The following is a 16,512-nucleotide window of genomic DNA, read 5'->3' on the forward strand; positions in this document are numbered from 1 at the left end:
CTGACAATAACTTGCAAAAACACCTGAGCTATGTCTTGTGTTGTGTATATACTACACACAGGTGAGAAATGGGAAACCTTGGTCAACATGTCAACTATCACCAAAATGGCATCATGGTGGTGAGATGACATGGGGAGGCCAACAATAAAATCCATAGATATAGCATCCCACTTCCAGTCTGCAATCTCATGAGGCTGAAGGAGCCCACCGAGATGACAGTGCTCTACCTTCACCCTCTAACACTCAAGGCATCTCACAATAATGCTAGCAATCTACACTCTCATGCTTGGCCAATGATACAACTATCTTAGATCTACATGTAACTTCTTAACACTAGGGTGTGCTGCATAAGGTGATTTGTGAGTCTCAAGTACAATAAGCTTGCACAAACCCCCAATGGAAGGTACATACATACGTCCTCTATGACACAAAAGTCCATCAAAATCCAAAGAATAATTTGATTTCTTCCCTTCCAAAGGTCTCTAAGAATGCACTATTTGACTAACTTCTGCACAAAGCTCATCTGTTGGCAAGTGCTGAAGGATCTGCTCTCTCAAATCGGTGCAAGTAGTCACAGATGATAGCTCATGATGCCTTCTACTTAAGGCATCTACAACCACATTCTCCTTTCCCTCGATGTAATGAACATAAAAATCATACTCACAAAGGAAATCCATCCATTTTCTTTGCCTAGCATTAAGGTTTGGTTGTGTAAATATGTACTGCAAGATCTGGTGGTCAGAATGAAGTTTGAATCTATGACCTAGAAAGAAGTGTTTCCACCTCACTAAAGCATGAACCACTGCCACAAGCTCTAGGTATTGAGTAGGGTAATTGAGTTCATGAGTCTTCAACTTCCTAGACTCAAAGGAAATAGGTCAACCATCCTACATAAGAACTACCCCTATACCATCTAAAGATGCATCTGTGCACACCACAAAATTTGCAGAAGGATCTGGTATTGCAAGAATTAGTGCACTCATGAGGGCTCTCTTGAACTCTTGAAAAGCTCTATCACACTTCTATATCCACTTATACTTCTTCCCTTTCTTCTTAAGAGATGTGATAGGGTGTGCCAATCTAGAGAATCTTGCAATGAAGCATCGATAATAGCCTGCTAGTCCCATAAAGCTCCTCACTTTAGTGACACTGGTGGGTGCTGGACAATCCATAATGGCCCTAATCTTTGATGGGTCTATTGAGACACCATCACAAAATATGACATGACCCAAATAATGTATCTCAAGTCTATAGAATGCGCACTTTGACAAGCTTCCAAACAACTGATTCTCTCTCAACTTCTGCAATACTTGTCTTAGGTGCTCTTCATGCTCCTTCTCATCACAAGAATATATTAGAATGTCATTAAGAAAAATGACCACAAACTTGTCCAAAAAGGTATGGAATACTCCATTCATGAGGTTCATGAATATAGCTGGAGCATTTTTGAGGCCAAATGGTACCATGGTAAACTCGTAGTGACCATACCTTGTTCGAAAAGTAGTTTTGGGGATATCACTATCCACAATCCTCAACTGATGATAACCTGACTTCAGATCAATCTTTGAAAATACTTGGGCACCCTACAACTGATCGAAGAGATCATCAATTCTGGGAAGAGGATATTGGTTCTTGATGGTCACCTTGTTCAATTGTTGATAATCAATACACAACATAAGTGATCTGTCCTTCTTCTTTACAAAGATCACTAGTGCACCCCAAGGTGACACACTAGGTATAATATGCCCCTTCTCCAAGAGTTCCTCCAACTAAGCCTTTAGTTTAGTGAGCTCATGAGTAGTCATCCTATATGGTGCTCTCGATACTGACTTGGCTCCTAGCATACGATCAATATAAAAATCCAATGCTCTAGGTGGAGGCATACCAAGGACCTCTGAAGGAAACATGTTTGCAAACTCCTACAAGATTGGAAAATTGTTGAGGGATGGCTCTCCCTCTAAATATTCCTCTTTGTCACTAATGGTGATAGAAAACAACTGAAAACCCTTTCGCATGCACCATCTAAGCTACATAGAATAAATCATACAAAGGGATATTGGTCTCTTTACCCTGAAGATCACTCTAGAGATCCCATCTTCATCCACACATTCCACCCTCTTCTATTGAGAATCCACCTTGGCGCTGTGGGCATAAAGCCAATCCATGCCACGAACAATATCATAAGAACCTATAGGGGTAATGCATAGATCAAACATCATGGACACGTCTCCAATCTACATCTGGCAATTATGCACCATGGAACTAACTGACACTTTGGCTCCTAAGGCTAACTCCACTTCCCAACTGACATCCTGTCTAACTGCCACTAGCTCGCAAGGCTCCACTACATATGGAGATATAAACGAGTTAGTAGATTTGGAATCAAATAAAATTGCAGCCATACAACCCTGTATAATACCTATAGCCTCACTAATTGTGGCATGATGCTCAGCATGGTGGTTGTCAACCGCTACAAAACTCTGTGGGATCTACCCATGTCAGCAACTATCGGCTCTAAAAAAGCCCCTCTCTAACCAGCAGATTCCTGTCCATGCAGACACTCTCTAGCTATATGACCCATGCCACCACAAGTGTAGCATGGTTCTTAGGTATAAGATCGTGCACCCTATGATCCAGACTACTATGGGCCTCCTGACTTGCTAGATCTGCTGTATCCACCTCTGGAAGACTACTAAGTCTTTATTGATTATGACTGTGGGGCTTGTACCTTCTGATCCTATTTAGGACCCTATGATTTTCATTGTTTTGGCTTTTAGCCCTAATAACGCTGTGAGGGTTTCTACTGCTGCTACTTCTGTTGAGACTATTGGCCCTTAGAGAACCTTGTTGTATAGTTCTGGTTCCCTTTCCAAGGGGGTTTTTGTTGGGTAGAGTTTTGGTTTTGAGACTGATCTCATGAATCTTGTCTACCTCGAGTATCCTCAGCAACTAGTGCTATATCCACTACCTATCTGAAGGTGGTAGGGAAGGCCAAACAGACTAGACCCTAAAGAGAGAAATTTAGGCCCATGATGAAGCGATGCACTCACAGTTTCTTGTCCTTCATGTATTCAACATAAGGAATGAGCTTGAGAAACCTACTCTCATACTGAGCTATTGTAAGACCCCTTTGATATAGAGAATGAAACTCCTCTATTTACTTCTGTCTGAAATGCTCAAACATGTACCTCTCCTAGAATCTCTCCAAGAATGACTCCCATGTGAGGGTATCCATCCTCACTCCTCCTATAGTCTCCTCCTGATGCCACCAATTGGAGGCATCTCCTCTCAGCTAATGGACTGCTAGATGTGCCTTCAGATTACTCCCATAAGGACATAATCCAAAACACCACTATAGGCTCTGTAACTAGGTCTCTGCTACTGTCCCCTCTATGGAACTAGTACATAATGGTGGCTTGAGTTGTATCAACTCCTTGATATCATCTCCTATATGTCTAGGAGGTCTATCAAGTGGTAGTCCTCTCTGATGTATCGACTCACCCTCATGCTCGCCCTGTCCCTCTACCTACCTCGGTGGGGGACTCCTACCTCTCTCTACCTCCTTCGAGACCCTCTGCTTCCACCATGAGAATCTACTACCTTGGCTGTGCTACAGGTAGTACCCTCTATTGAACTACACCAATTAATGCCTGAAGGGCATCCAAAATGTCTTGGTTCACATTTGTTGATGGTGGTGGAGGTGGTGGAGGTCCATCCTCCTATCCCACTCTACCACCTCTCATCCTATGACCTCTACCTTGTCGGTTGCTTCAAGTAACAGGAGACATCCTTCACAATTTAAAGTTTTAGTTTAAGTTTATAAGCATAATGGTTTTAGGTTACTAGTGTTGAGACACAGGCTCTGATACCAAAATGTCATGCCCAAAATATGAGGGCACAAAACACACGTAATTTTTTTTTTGAAAGATTAATAATTAAAATTAAATTCACTAAGTTTGATAAGTTTAAAACAAAAGGACTAATGTACATTGCAAGATGGATATAAAAAAAAATCCTATCAATACTTTGAGACTACAACTCAATAAAAAATACCATGTAGGATTAGGTTATTAAACTTAAACGTTCATTGATAAGTCAATTAATTAAATAAAATAAAATAAATTCAATTAATTAAAAGACCTATCACTTGATTATTTATAATTACTCTTTAAATGATAATTAGAACTTTAATTGTTTAATTGATTAATTAATTGAAACAATCCAAATTAAGTTAATTGAAAGACCTAACACATTTTTACTTTTAATTACCCTTAAAATCTTACATCCTTAGAACAATAGTAAAACATGATTTACAATTAATTAAAATTCTATCAACATTAATCATTAAAACTTTGATTAAGAAAATTATCATTTAACCTATATGATTAATTGATTCGAATGTCCATTTAATTAATATAAATCTAATCTAAACAACATTCCTTAAATCAAGGCTAATATTAAATAATCGATATAGTTAATTAAAACATAAACAAAAAATTCTCCATTTATTTAAATCAATTTCTTTCTCTTTATATTAATCAAAATAATAATGAAAGAATAATAATATAAAACATAATATGTTATCCTCAATTTAATTAATTAATAAATAATACATTTAAATAAAAAATAATATTCATCTAACTCAACTCACACAATATTAAAAATTGTAAAACTAATACTAACTACACTTTCATTACTACTAAATTCTAACTTTATAATATATTAACTAAAACTAATTCATAATCTAAAACATACAAATTAAATTTACTAACAACTAAAACTAACTAATATTTTTTTAAAAAATTAACATGAATTAAAATTAACCTAAATTTCAAACTTAATATAATAAAAAAAAACTAATCTAAACTATCATTACAATTCTAAAACACTTCTAAACTCCCTTAACCCCTATCTTTTCCCCCTGTTGGCATGTTGGCCAAAAATTGCCCCATGTTGCCCAATGTACCCTGCAAGCAGGTTTGCGCCCCCCCTCTTCTACGCATGAGAAAATACCTCTGAATTAAGGCACTCAAAAGGGAAAGGTGGAAGGAAGCTTTTTTAAACATTAAACCAACTTGCCCAAAACTAAAACTATTCCCTCATATTCATGGCCTGACACGTGGATTCCAAGGGTAGCTAGAGAAGTTGTTGAAGACCAATGCATGAGAGGAAATTTAATGTTAAAGTTCCTTGTCAAAACAAGTGGGTTGGGTTATGATAGCATACAATAAAGGCATTAAAGCTTTCTATTCCAATTATCTTCACAAAACAAATTGTCGCCCACTATGAAATACTTGCTAAATCCATTGACATGTCAAAATTTAAGAAGGTACCTAGGTCTCAAGCCATGCAAGGTATTTGCTGGAGGAAAATTCGCATGGGCTAAGATTGTAAAAGGGAAGGGTGTTAGACTAAAATATAGCTTGCCTCTAATACCATTTTTCGGTCGCCAGTACAACTATATTGTCAGACCCCTATAAGGCATTTAATCCTTCCACAATCCTAAAAAGGATTTGATTCATGTGCTTGCCTAGAAATAGTTATGTTAAAAGTTGTTTGGCGAGTCTTAGGATAGAAACCTATTTTTATTATGCATTTATTTATTTGTTTTAAAGAAAAACCTTTTTTTTATATTTAAAGAATTTGACAATAGATTTTTAAAAAGAATCAAATAAGAATATTCTCTATTGCCCCTCCAAGGATTAAAACTTTTCCCTCATATAAAATCCAGAGAGCAATTTTGCTCCTGGGAGTGTGTATTTTTTTTCAAGTTATTTTTTTTTGTAAGCGTCAATTTTTGTTTTGAAACTAATTTTATAACAAGGGGTGTATATCTTCTTTCTTTTCAAATTGAATTTACCAATTACTTAGTTAAACAAGAAGGTTGAATAATTTTGTTTTATCAACAATGTGAGATTTAATTTGTTTCCCAATCATCATGAAAATGAATTGAATTTCCAAGAATAAAAAAATTTCTACCTTAACATATTCAAACTTGAAATTTGTATAATTGAAGATCACCATTTTGTCTACTTTTCAATACACATATGCATAAGCTGAAATACTATAAAACTCAATACAAGAATATTACTCAATCTTTTTTTTTTTCTATTAAACCACCTGATTTAGGGCTCAATCAGGAAAGAACTAGTAAGAAAACTCGACATCCTTTCCACTTCAACAATAAATTTACATAATAGATAGTGGATTATGTTCGAAAGTGGTATGGGAGCACATGTTCAAAATCCAAATCTAGAGACGGGTGGGAAGTCACAGGGAAGCGAATCTCAGACACTAGGCACACAGGAGGGGATCCATGTAGGTAGTGGAGAGGAGTTAGGGGATGGGTGTAGACACCTAAAAATCCTTTAGAAAATAAAGTATTTTTATTTTCTGAAAAATTTATGATGACATCATCATTTATTAATTAATTAATTAATTAATTAATTAATTAATTAATTAATTTTTATGCCATTAAATCATTTTATCTTAATTAAAAATATTTAATTAAGGAATCCCTCCCAAAAATGTTTAAATCTTATTTAAACATTATTTCCTTATTTATTAATTATTTAATTAATAAATTGACCAAAAATTCTAAAATAAATAAAAAATTTATTTTTTTCCCAAAAGTTGGCCAATTTCCTTATGACCAATAACCTCTTCCAAAATCTTCTAATCCTTCTTTAATTTTGATTAAAGGCTAATCCCATCATTTCTTACCCCTAATCCCAACTCAAAATATTTAATTAAAGTTAAATATTAATCCTCATGTTTATTAAAAAAGTTTTAATAAATATCTCCTCAACCCAAACCCTTGAAATAAATAAAACTTTATTTATTTCCTAAAAATCTAATTTATCCTCATCCTAAGAAGTTCTAGACTCTTCTAGAAAGTCTTTATCCTCATCCTAGGAAATTCTAGACTATTCTAGAAAGTCTTTATCCTCATCCAAAGTCTAGACTCTTCTAGAAGATGTCTTTAAACCTAATCCTAATCCCTTCCTAACCTTGTCACATTCCCTAAACATGGGTTAAGACTTACTAACCCAAGCCAAAGTTAACAAATATCTCCTCCTTCACTCACCCTCATTAAATGCCATCCACTTGCCTATCCCTAAGCTAATCCTAAACCATCCTAATCCATCCTCTAATCATTTGCACAAGCCTAAGCAAGCTTAAAACCTTCCTAATCAAGTCCAAGTCGAATTTTCTCTCATCACCCTCAAAATATCTCAACCATAAAACTTTATGAAGTCCACTAGGTCATAAATGACTCTTACAAGCCCTTTTATTGCTCTTACAAGTCATTATGAGGGTCTTTGTGAAGATTTTATCCCTTGAGCCTCCTTTGTTGACTCATCCTTCCCCTTTTCTCCATCCTCTCACCATGTGACATGTGTCACTCCTTGATTGGTTGTAAGGAAGCACAATCCATGTGCTCTCCTCTCATGCAATCTAAGCCCTCCATGAGCTTTTTCCCATCCTTGCATCTTAGCCCTCAATCCCTCAAGCCTCTTGCCTATAAATTGGATCCTTCCCCTTTGCAAAATAACACAATCCATGAAGTAAAGTCATAATGCCATTTTGAGAAGCCATTTTACATCAAAACCATACACTCACACCCAAATTCCAACTCCATTTGAAGCACTTTTTGAAGCATAAAGCTTGAGCATACATCCTATCTATTTAGACAAAGCTACTCAACAAGAGAGCTTCTCATTGAGAGAGCCCATTAATGGCTCATATTCTCAATTGAGAGCTCATCTTAGTCTATCTTGAAGTTTATGAATTTTGTTTAGTTTGTAGAAGCTTTATTTAAATTTGGTTTCTATTAGCATACTAACATTGCTCATATACAATGGGGACCCACATGCGGACATACCAGGGAATCTCCCAATGAAATGGGCCTCACTCTTTGGTGTCAAGCCATCTAGTATGTCCTCTTTCCCTTCGGTTAAGGTTGTGTCAGGATTGGAAAAGGGTTCTTGCATGATTGCTATTCCAAATGAGATTGTTGACCACAGTATTGCCTCTATGGCCTTTACGCTCGTTGGGAAGTTTATTGGCCTAAGACCAAATATTGATGTGGTTCGGGCCTAGTCTTTGAAAAAATGGAGCTTGAAAGGTTGGGTCAGTGTCACTGCAATGGCTAAGGGTTTTCTCTCTTTTGAGTTCACTTGTCAAGAGGACATGGCTAACATTCTATGTGAAGGCCCCTAGAGCTTTGGGAGGGCCACCCTGGGGCTTCAAAAATGGTCATCTAAACTAGACTTAAACAAATCCTTCTTTTGCCATTGGAGTTCTGGAATGAGGATGTCTTTAAGGGAGTGGCCAGCTCTTTCAGAGAGCTTCTCTCCATCAACCCTATCACAACTTCTAGAAGTAGGCTAACCTATGCAAGGATCTACGTAGGTGTAAGGGAAGGGGATGATATGCCTGAAGTGGTATGTTTTTAGTCCAAACTTGGCACTCATATCCAACAGATGGACTATGAGAGTGTCCCTTTTGGTTGTTTTCATTGTCTTAAAATAGGTCATAAGGCTTTTTAGTGCCCGAAAGCTAAGACTGCTAAGAAGAAGAATCCTCCTTCTTCTTGTCAAATGAGGGTGAAGAAAGTTTGGAAAAAGAAGCCTACTAAACAGGGCCAGAAGGGCCTTTCTCCGACGACCCAGAAAGTAGAAGATGCTCTAAAGATGACTAACCAAGAGCCTCAGGGCATGGCAAGAAAAGAAGGGGAGTTAGTCAAGTCAAGACCAAGTTCCTCTTTACCTTTAGATGCCTCTCAATAGATTGAGGATGACCAGGTTGAGGAAAGGATCCTCATGCCTGGAGAAGCGAAAGGTAAGGTTGCCTCACAGAAAGGTTTTTAGGAGTTTGGGATGGACATTTTTCCCAACAAGGAAGAGCCTGGACTGGGTTCCACAGAGGAGGAAAAGGAAAGAGAAAATAAGGAAATTATCATCTTTCAGAACCCAGAGGAAAACTTGGTTTCCATTAGAAAAGGAGCAACCAGAACAGGAAAAAAGGAGGACTTGGTGAAAGATCTAGACCAAAGGGTAGATCTTCTGAGCACCCCAAAGAATGGTCACAAGGTTTTTAGATCCTTGAAGTTTGAAAAGAAGGGAGAGTCACCCAGGAAGAAACAAATCAGAGACCCATCTACGGCCTCTCCTGTGATGGCCAAGAGCAGCTGCAAACTAGATGTGGGCTCTACTACCAAATTAGGTAAAAAATTAGAGACGGAGTCCAGAGAGGAGGAGACTAGAAGAAGCTTGGCGAATGGGCACCAAAGCACTTTGAAGGATTTTCCTAAGAATAAAAAATGAAGATCATCTCATGGAACATTAGGGGCTTAAATGGTGCCCATAAATAGGAAATTATTAGGAATCTGATTAGAGACTAGAGAACAGATATTTTGATGATCCAAGAAATAAAAATGAAAAAGGATTCATTGAGAAATATTAAGTTTAGTAACCTAATGAACAGGAAGGCATCAGACTTTGATGGAGCCTCTGGGGGTCCGTTGACCTTATTCAAGACCAAACTTTTTAGGGTGGAATCAGTCTTCAATGAAGGTAACATTCTTTTTTGTAAAGTGTTCCATATCCATTCCAATGAATTTTGGTTTTTTCTCAATATATATGCTCCCAATAACAAGAGATATAGAAAGTCCTACTAGTCTAGAGAAAAAGGGATGGTACATAATAGCAATATGAAAAAAGAAATCATTATGGGAGAGTTCAATACCCCTCTTCTAGACATGGAGAAGAAGGATGGTCTGCCTCACGATTGGGATAGCAAGCATGACCTTTCTAACTTCATCAATGGATTGGCTTTTCTGGATCTGGACCTAATGGGAGGTGACTTCACTTGGTCCAATAAATGCTTAGGCAATGATTGTATTTAGGTTAGACTGGATAGAGCTCTCATTTCTCCTAATTGGCTACAGTCTTCCTCTTGCAAGTTAGCTCTTTTTCCTAGAGTTGGGTCTAACCACTCCCCTATTTCCCTCTCGATTGTTCCTTCTAATCCCTTTAGACCTCCTCCCTTCCATTTTGAGAAAATGTGGAGTTCCCACCCTAACCTTTTAGAAAGAATTAAAGTTTGGTGGAGTATATAAGTGGAAGGCACTGCAATGTACATGGTTGCTAAAAAAATCAACAATTTTAAAAGGATGGTAAAAGCTTGGAATAAGTTAGATTTTAAAGAGGATCTCTCTATTAATCTCTCTTCTATCCAAGCCTCCATTTAGGAAAATGGGTATGATGCCTCGAATAGGGAAGAAGAGCTATCCATCCTGTTTGATTTACATGACATTATCACCAAAGAGGAAAAGTTCTAGAGGCAAAGATCTAGGATCAACTGGCTCAAGGAAGGAGACCATAACACAAAGTTTTTCCATTTAACTAATCTTAAGCATAGAGCTAATAACAAGATTTTAGGCTTGAAGAAAGACCAGCGTGTGCTGACAAAGGAAGAAGATATATCAAATGAAGTTGTTTCTTTTTTCTCCTCCTTGCTATCTTGGGATCCTTTGCTCTCTAAAGTGGATTAGGATGATATTGTTTCTTGTATTCCTCAGATCCTCCAACCGTGCCATAATAATCTGCTCTGGGCCATTTCTTCTGATTCTAAAGTAAGAGAAGCTCTTTTTTCTCTTCTAGCAGATAAATCACTTGGCCCTGATGGTTTTTCCACCTTCTTTTTCCAAATGTAATGGCCTATCATTATGAGGGATGTTGTGAAGGCGGTTCAAGAATTCTTTGGAGCCAGAAGTATTCTGAAGGAGATAAACTCTACATTCTTAGTTCTTATTCGCAAAGTGCCAGGAGCTGACACTTTGGATAAGTTCAGACCCATCAATTTATGCAACTCCTTTTATAAAATCATCTCGAAGGTGCTTACTTCGAGGCTGCTCAAGCTTCTCCCCTTAATTATTTCTCAGCAACAATTTAGTTTTGATTTGGCAGACAGATTTTAGATTCAATTATTATGGTGCATGAAGTGATTCACTCTATGGAAGCTATAAAGAGAGAAGGGATGTTACTCAAACTAGACATGTCTAAAGCTTACGATTAGGTAGATTGGTCTTTTTTGGATTTGGTGTTGAAGGCTTTTGGCTTTGATGTCAAATCGTGTAAGCTAATCTCCTAGCTAGTCACCACTCCCTCTCTAGATATTTTAGTTAATGGACCCCCCTCTAATTTCTTCAAACCTACCAGAGGCCTACATCAGGGGGATCCTCTATCACCTATTCTCTTTATTATCCTGGCGGAATGCATTGGTAGACTCATGGAGAGGAAAAAGAAAGAAGGGAGGATCAAAGGTTTTAAACCTTCTTCCAAATGCACCCCCTTTACGCATCAAAAATTTGTTGATGACACTATTATGGATGAAGAGGCCTCGGTCAAGGAGGCAAAGGCTATGAAAGACACCTTGGACACCTATTCTAGAGGGTTGGGCAGCTCATCAATTGGGACAAAAGTTCTATTTTCTTTATCAATACTCTAGAGGATAGATAGAAGAGAATCTCCAGAATCCTGGGATGTCAGGTGGGGAAGCTTCCTTCTACCTACCTTGGTCTCCCCTTGGGAATGACCCCTTCATATTCCTTTTGGAATGGCATCATGGAAAGGTTCAGTAAGAAACTGGTAGGCTGGAAAGGAGAAATTCTTAGCCAAGCTGGAAAATGTCAACTGGTTAAATCCATCCTTCAAAACTTGCCAATATATGCTCTGAGCCTTTTTACCATACCGGTGAAATATGTTGAGAGGATGGAAAAAATCTAGAGAGATTTTTTATGGATGGGAGCTGACAAGAATAAAAGGTACCCCCTTGTTGCATGGGACAAAGTTTGCCTCCCCAAGAAGAATGGAGGTCTAGGAATCAGGAAGCTCATTCACCTCAATAAGGCCCTCTTGGAAAAGCAAATCTGGTGCATCTTTAGTAGCATGGGGGAATGGAGAGACACTATAGTAAATAAGTATATAAAGAGGCCCTCTATTCAGTTCACCCTCTTCAGTGAGGATATCCCAAGAGGTTCTGCTGTTTGGAATGGTTTCTTCAAAGCCAGGGACTTAGCTAACTCAAAAGTCTCCTGGAAGCTAGATAATGGGGAGGACATTATGTTGTGGTCTGACAGTTGGCTTCCTCAGGGCCCCCTTATGAACAACCCTAGCTATGGGTTTTGGGCTAATGATTGCATCTACCTTTATGGGCACAAAGTCAACAATTACAAGACAGAATAGGGTTGGAGGGACCTTTCTATTATCTCAAATGACCTCAAACCAATCATGATCATGCTTAATTCCTTGTCCCTTAGTATTAATAAGGATGAACTGGTTTGGAGGGATAATGCCAATGGGCTCTATTTAGTTGCCTCTGGGTACTCTACTTTATGGAGCTTAAAAGAGACTCCCCTTTGGTCGAGGGCTTGGATCCCTGGCCTCATGCCAAAAGTCAACATGTTTTTCTGGTTGGCTCTTCAAGACAAAACTCTAACCCAGGAAAATCTTATCAAAAGAGGTCATATCTTGCCCAAGAAATGTTTTTTGTGTAAAGAAGAGTCGAAGATAGGCAACCATATGTTAATCCATTGTTCTTTCTCCAAGATAATTTGGGGCATCCTCACCCAAGACTTAGGCCATAGCTGGTGTGTTCCTTCTAACCTTCTAGACTTTTTCTATCAATGGCATGGCTTGTTCAATGGGACTATTTTGCAGGAAATTAGCTCCTAGATCCTACCCCATTTTTGTTGGAGCATATGGAAGGAGAGAAACAATCAAAATTTTAGAGATAGGGAGGAACTAGCTATAGTTGTTGAGAGGAAGATTTTCAGTAACATAAGGGAAAACTTTTCTGTAAGAAAGGGGGGAGAATTTGAGACATGAGGTAGGAAAAAGAAGAAGGTAAAAGATAGATTGAGGAAAAGACAGGAAGCCAAGTGGCTTCTCCCCCCTGAAGGCTGGCACAAAGCCAACTTCCATGGAGGCTCCAAGGGCAACCCTGGCTCGTCAAGTAGTGGAGGTGTGATAAGGAATGAAATGGAGATAGTATTGTGGCTTTTTCTCTCTCGCTAGGATTCCAAACTAATCATTTTGTGGAAGTGAACGCTGCGTGTAATGTTGTAAAACTGGCTTTTGAAATTGGTCTTACCAATTGATGGCTCAAAAGGGACTCAAATAACATTATAAAGTGCATCATAGGAAACTCACATCCATCATGGACAATTGCAAATCTAATTGATGAGAGGTGAGACGCTTACCAAATTTAATAGAATCCATGTCACTCATATCTTTCAGGAAGAAAACCCAGTTGCTGATAGGTTTGCAAACATTGGGGTCGGCGCAGACCAAAAAATGACTTGGCATCCCAAAATTTGTTTGCCAGCAGACGTTAAAAGTTTGATCAACTTGGACAAGATCCAAGGAAGTACGAAGAAAATCAAGCTATAATTATGATTATGAAGGTTTTAAGAAATAAGGGTACTTTTCAAAATGGAAGCATGGGAAATCGTAATTGCAGTGACTCATTATTGATTAATCAACACACTTTGTGGGTTGTTTTTTGCACTCACTTCTAGAGCAATAACAGGGCTATTTTTCTCTATTTATTGCTTACTCTTGAAGGTCTCTTTCAATCATAGAGTGAGGAGCACATGAGTAAAGAGGGTGTGCAATGTGCAGAAATGGTAGGCAAAAGGTGAAGAAAGGAGCCGGTGGGACATTTTGAGAAATGGAGAAGTAGGGAGAAAGTGTGGGAAAAGCTAGAAGAGGGTGGAGTTACCAATTATATCATGAAGCTACATGGATTCAATCAGGAGGTGACCAAAAGTATGATGGGGTCCTCGAAGGATGGCAGGGTGAAGGTGAACAGGGTCTACTTCTAGATAATGGAGGAGGTGATTGCGACTGTCACCGAAATCTCTATCGAGGGTTTTAAATTCTTCAGGGATAAGAAGCTCTCGGCCAATGCAGTTAGGGGCTTTGTGGAGAGTGAGAAGGAACTAAAGGTGCTGAGAAAGATTGACACCTACTATGTCCCCGACTCCATGAAGAAGTGATGGAGGAATATTTTGAGAGCTGTTATCGAGTACATCACGTTGGACCCTAGGATTCATAGAGCTCATACCCACCACTTTGTTATATTGAATCATTTTTGGCATAATGTTAATATTTCCTTTCTATATTATCTATTAACCTCTATGAGCAAGGTGGTGGACAGCTACAAAAAGAAGCCCACTGCAAATTCGGCTCTACACGAGGGGTTGCTGTTGCTTATCCACGAGCACTTCAAGGCTTAGACTATAAGCATTGCTCCCCCTTAGGTAGAGAATGTGGAGTCTAGTAGTTCTAGTTACTCCTCTGATTCAAAAGATACATAGAGCCTCAGCTCTAAGGAAGGAGGGATCTCTTCTTCAGGGAAATTAGAGACCTACCAAGCTAAAAAATTGCCCTCCCCCATAACCCCTAGCAGAAAAAGCCCTAGGGATCATGGGTAGAAGCCTCCTGAGAAGGATGAGGAGGGAGACAGCAATGGTGAGGAGGAGCCAAAGTCTAAGGAGGTGGTTAAGGAGATGCAGGAGGAAATTAAGGATGAAAGTGGAAGGAAGAAACACAAGAGGGAGAATTTGGAGGAAGTGTGCTCTTAGTTTGGGGAGGCATCAGTGCTACCCCTATCTCCTGTCCACCTCCAAGCCCAACCTAAGGAGCATAAAGAGGAGAATGTAGTGAATGCAAAAGGGGAAGTGCAAGTCAATGATAGGAGTAAAACTTGGAAAAACTTTAATGTCAGGACTTTGAAGATGGGCATCTTCAGGGAGGCCATGAATCCCCAAATCCTCGTGGAAAATCAAGATGAATTACGGTTGGAAGAACTCATTGACTCGGTGATAGTGGCTATTTCAGATAAAGCCATGGAGACAGGGATGAACCTCTTGAATAATGCTCATAACAGTATGATTGACAATTTTAGATCAATCAAATGGATTTTCCACAAGCTGGAGGAGGTCAAAGAACAGGTGAGTCATATTGAGGCAACAAGGAATGGGATGGATGCTAATAGGAGGATGGATTCGACTGACAGGCTCAGTCTGGCAAAAAGAAGGATACACAACCTAGAGAACTACAATCACAACCTTGCGAATCAGATGTTCTCTATGTTAAGTTCCATTAACAACAACATCATCTCTCTTATGGGCTGGATCAAAGATAGAGAAATGCAGGATGATGAGGAAGGAAAAGTTAGGGAAGAAGCCAAAATGGAGGATGAATCTACAAAGGACAACACCATTCTTGTTCAAGACTAGGGGGACCAAAGGGAACAATAGCTGGAAGCGGAGGAGAATCAACGAGCCTTCGAGGTTGCTGAAGTTATGCAAGAGCTAGAGTGAAAGAACGAGGAATAACTCTCGCCTGTTCTTTTGTTTTTCTATGTCTTTTGGCTTTTGTTCTGGCTTTAGGCCATGGTAATACTTGTCTTTTTTTCTGGTCTTTTCTCAAAACTTTACTTTTTGGCTAGGCTTTATGCTTATTATCAGCCTCTAAACTTATACTTTTTTGGCTGGGCTTTCACACTTATTATCAGCCTTATATGTTTTAACTATTGGGTTTCAGGATCCCTGTAAAACCTGTTTATCTAATCAAAAACAATAAATTTACATACATTATTACATAGGATTTCAATACAATTTGAATTTTCTTCTTGGTCCTTAACAAGGGACCCATTTCAATATCCACAATACATCACAGTGATCATGGAGAGAATGAGAATTGACCAGGAGACAATCAAACATATCAAGAAGACCAAATCAAACATTCACTCCCATCTTGGTTTGCACAATAGGGACTAGGAAGAAGGTAGATTTTTCCAATAGGAGACATTAGACACAACACCAAAATAGATGCCCTATAGGGGCTATAACTCAAGAATTTCTGTTCTTTCATTCTTACATGCTAAAACTCATACGTGGTTTGTGCTGATAGGTAGGGGCCCATAACACCCTACCCTCTCTCCCTCTTCTCGTCTTGAGAACATACTCTACATTGTTGGAGTCCAACCAAAAACCTTTCCCTAAAAATGGCCACTTCTGCCCTATCCGAGGGTGAGTAATGCCAAAACACCCATAAAAAAAAACTTTGAAAATCAAAACAAAACACAAAGGAAAGACATTAAATAAAACCTGTTTCCAATCCCTCCCAACATACTCAACACACACACATACATACATAAACAATGAAACTGAAACATGAAGCACAACATGAAACTAAAATGAGGTGAAGTATTCCTACCTTCAAAAATCAAGTTATGGCTCTCCCACTTGCCTAAATGTTCTAGAGGCTTCTAACTCAACTAGACCTAAGGCTAACCTCAAGGTGTAGTTAAAGTCATCCAACTCATGATGAAAACTATCAATTTTCACAATAAAGAAAAAATTGAGTTTTTGAGTGACCATAAAAGTCAAAAAAAGGGGCTAGGGGGGGTGAAAAATGCCCCCAACCCATACCCGTA

This window comes from Cupressus sempervirens, chromosome 10, assembly GCF_028749045.1.
Source record: "Cupressus sempervirens isolate cs-2001-9-10 chromosome 10, ASM2874904v1, whole genome shotgun sequence".
NCBI lineage: Eukaryota > Viridiplantae > Streptophyta > Pinopsida > Cupressales > Cupressaceae > Cupressus > Cupressus sempervirens.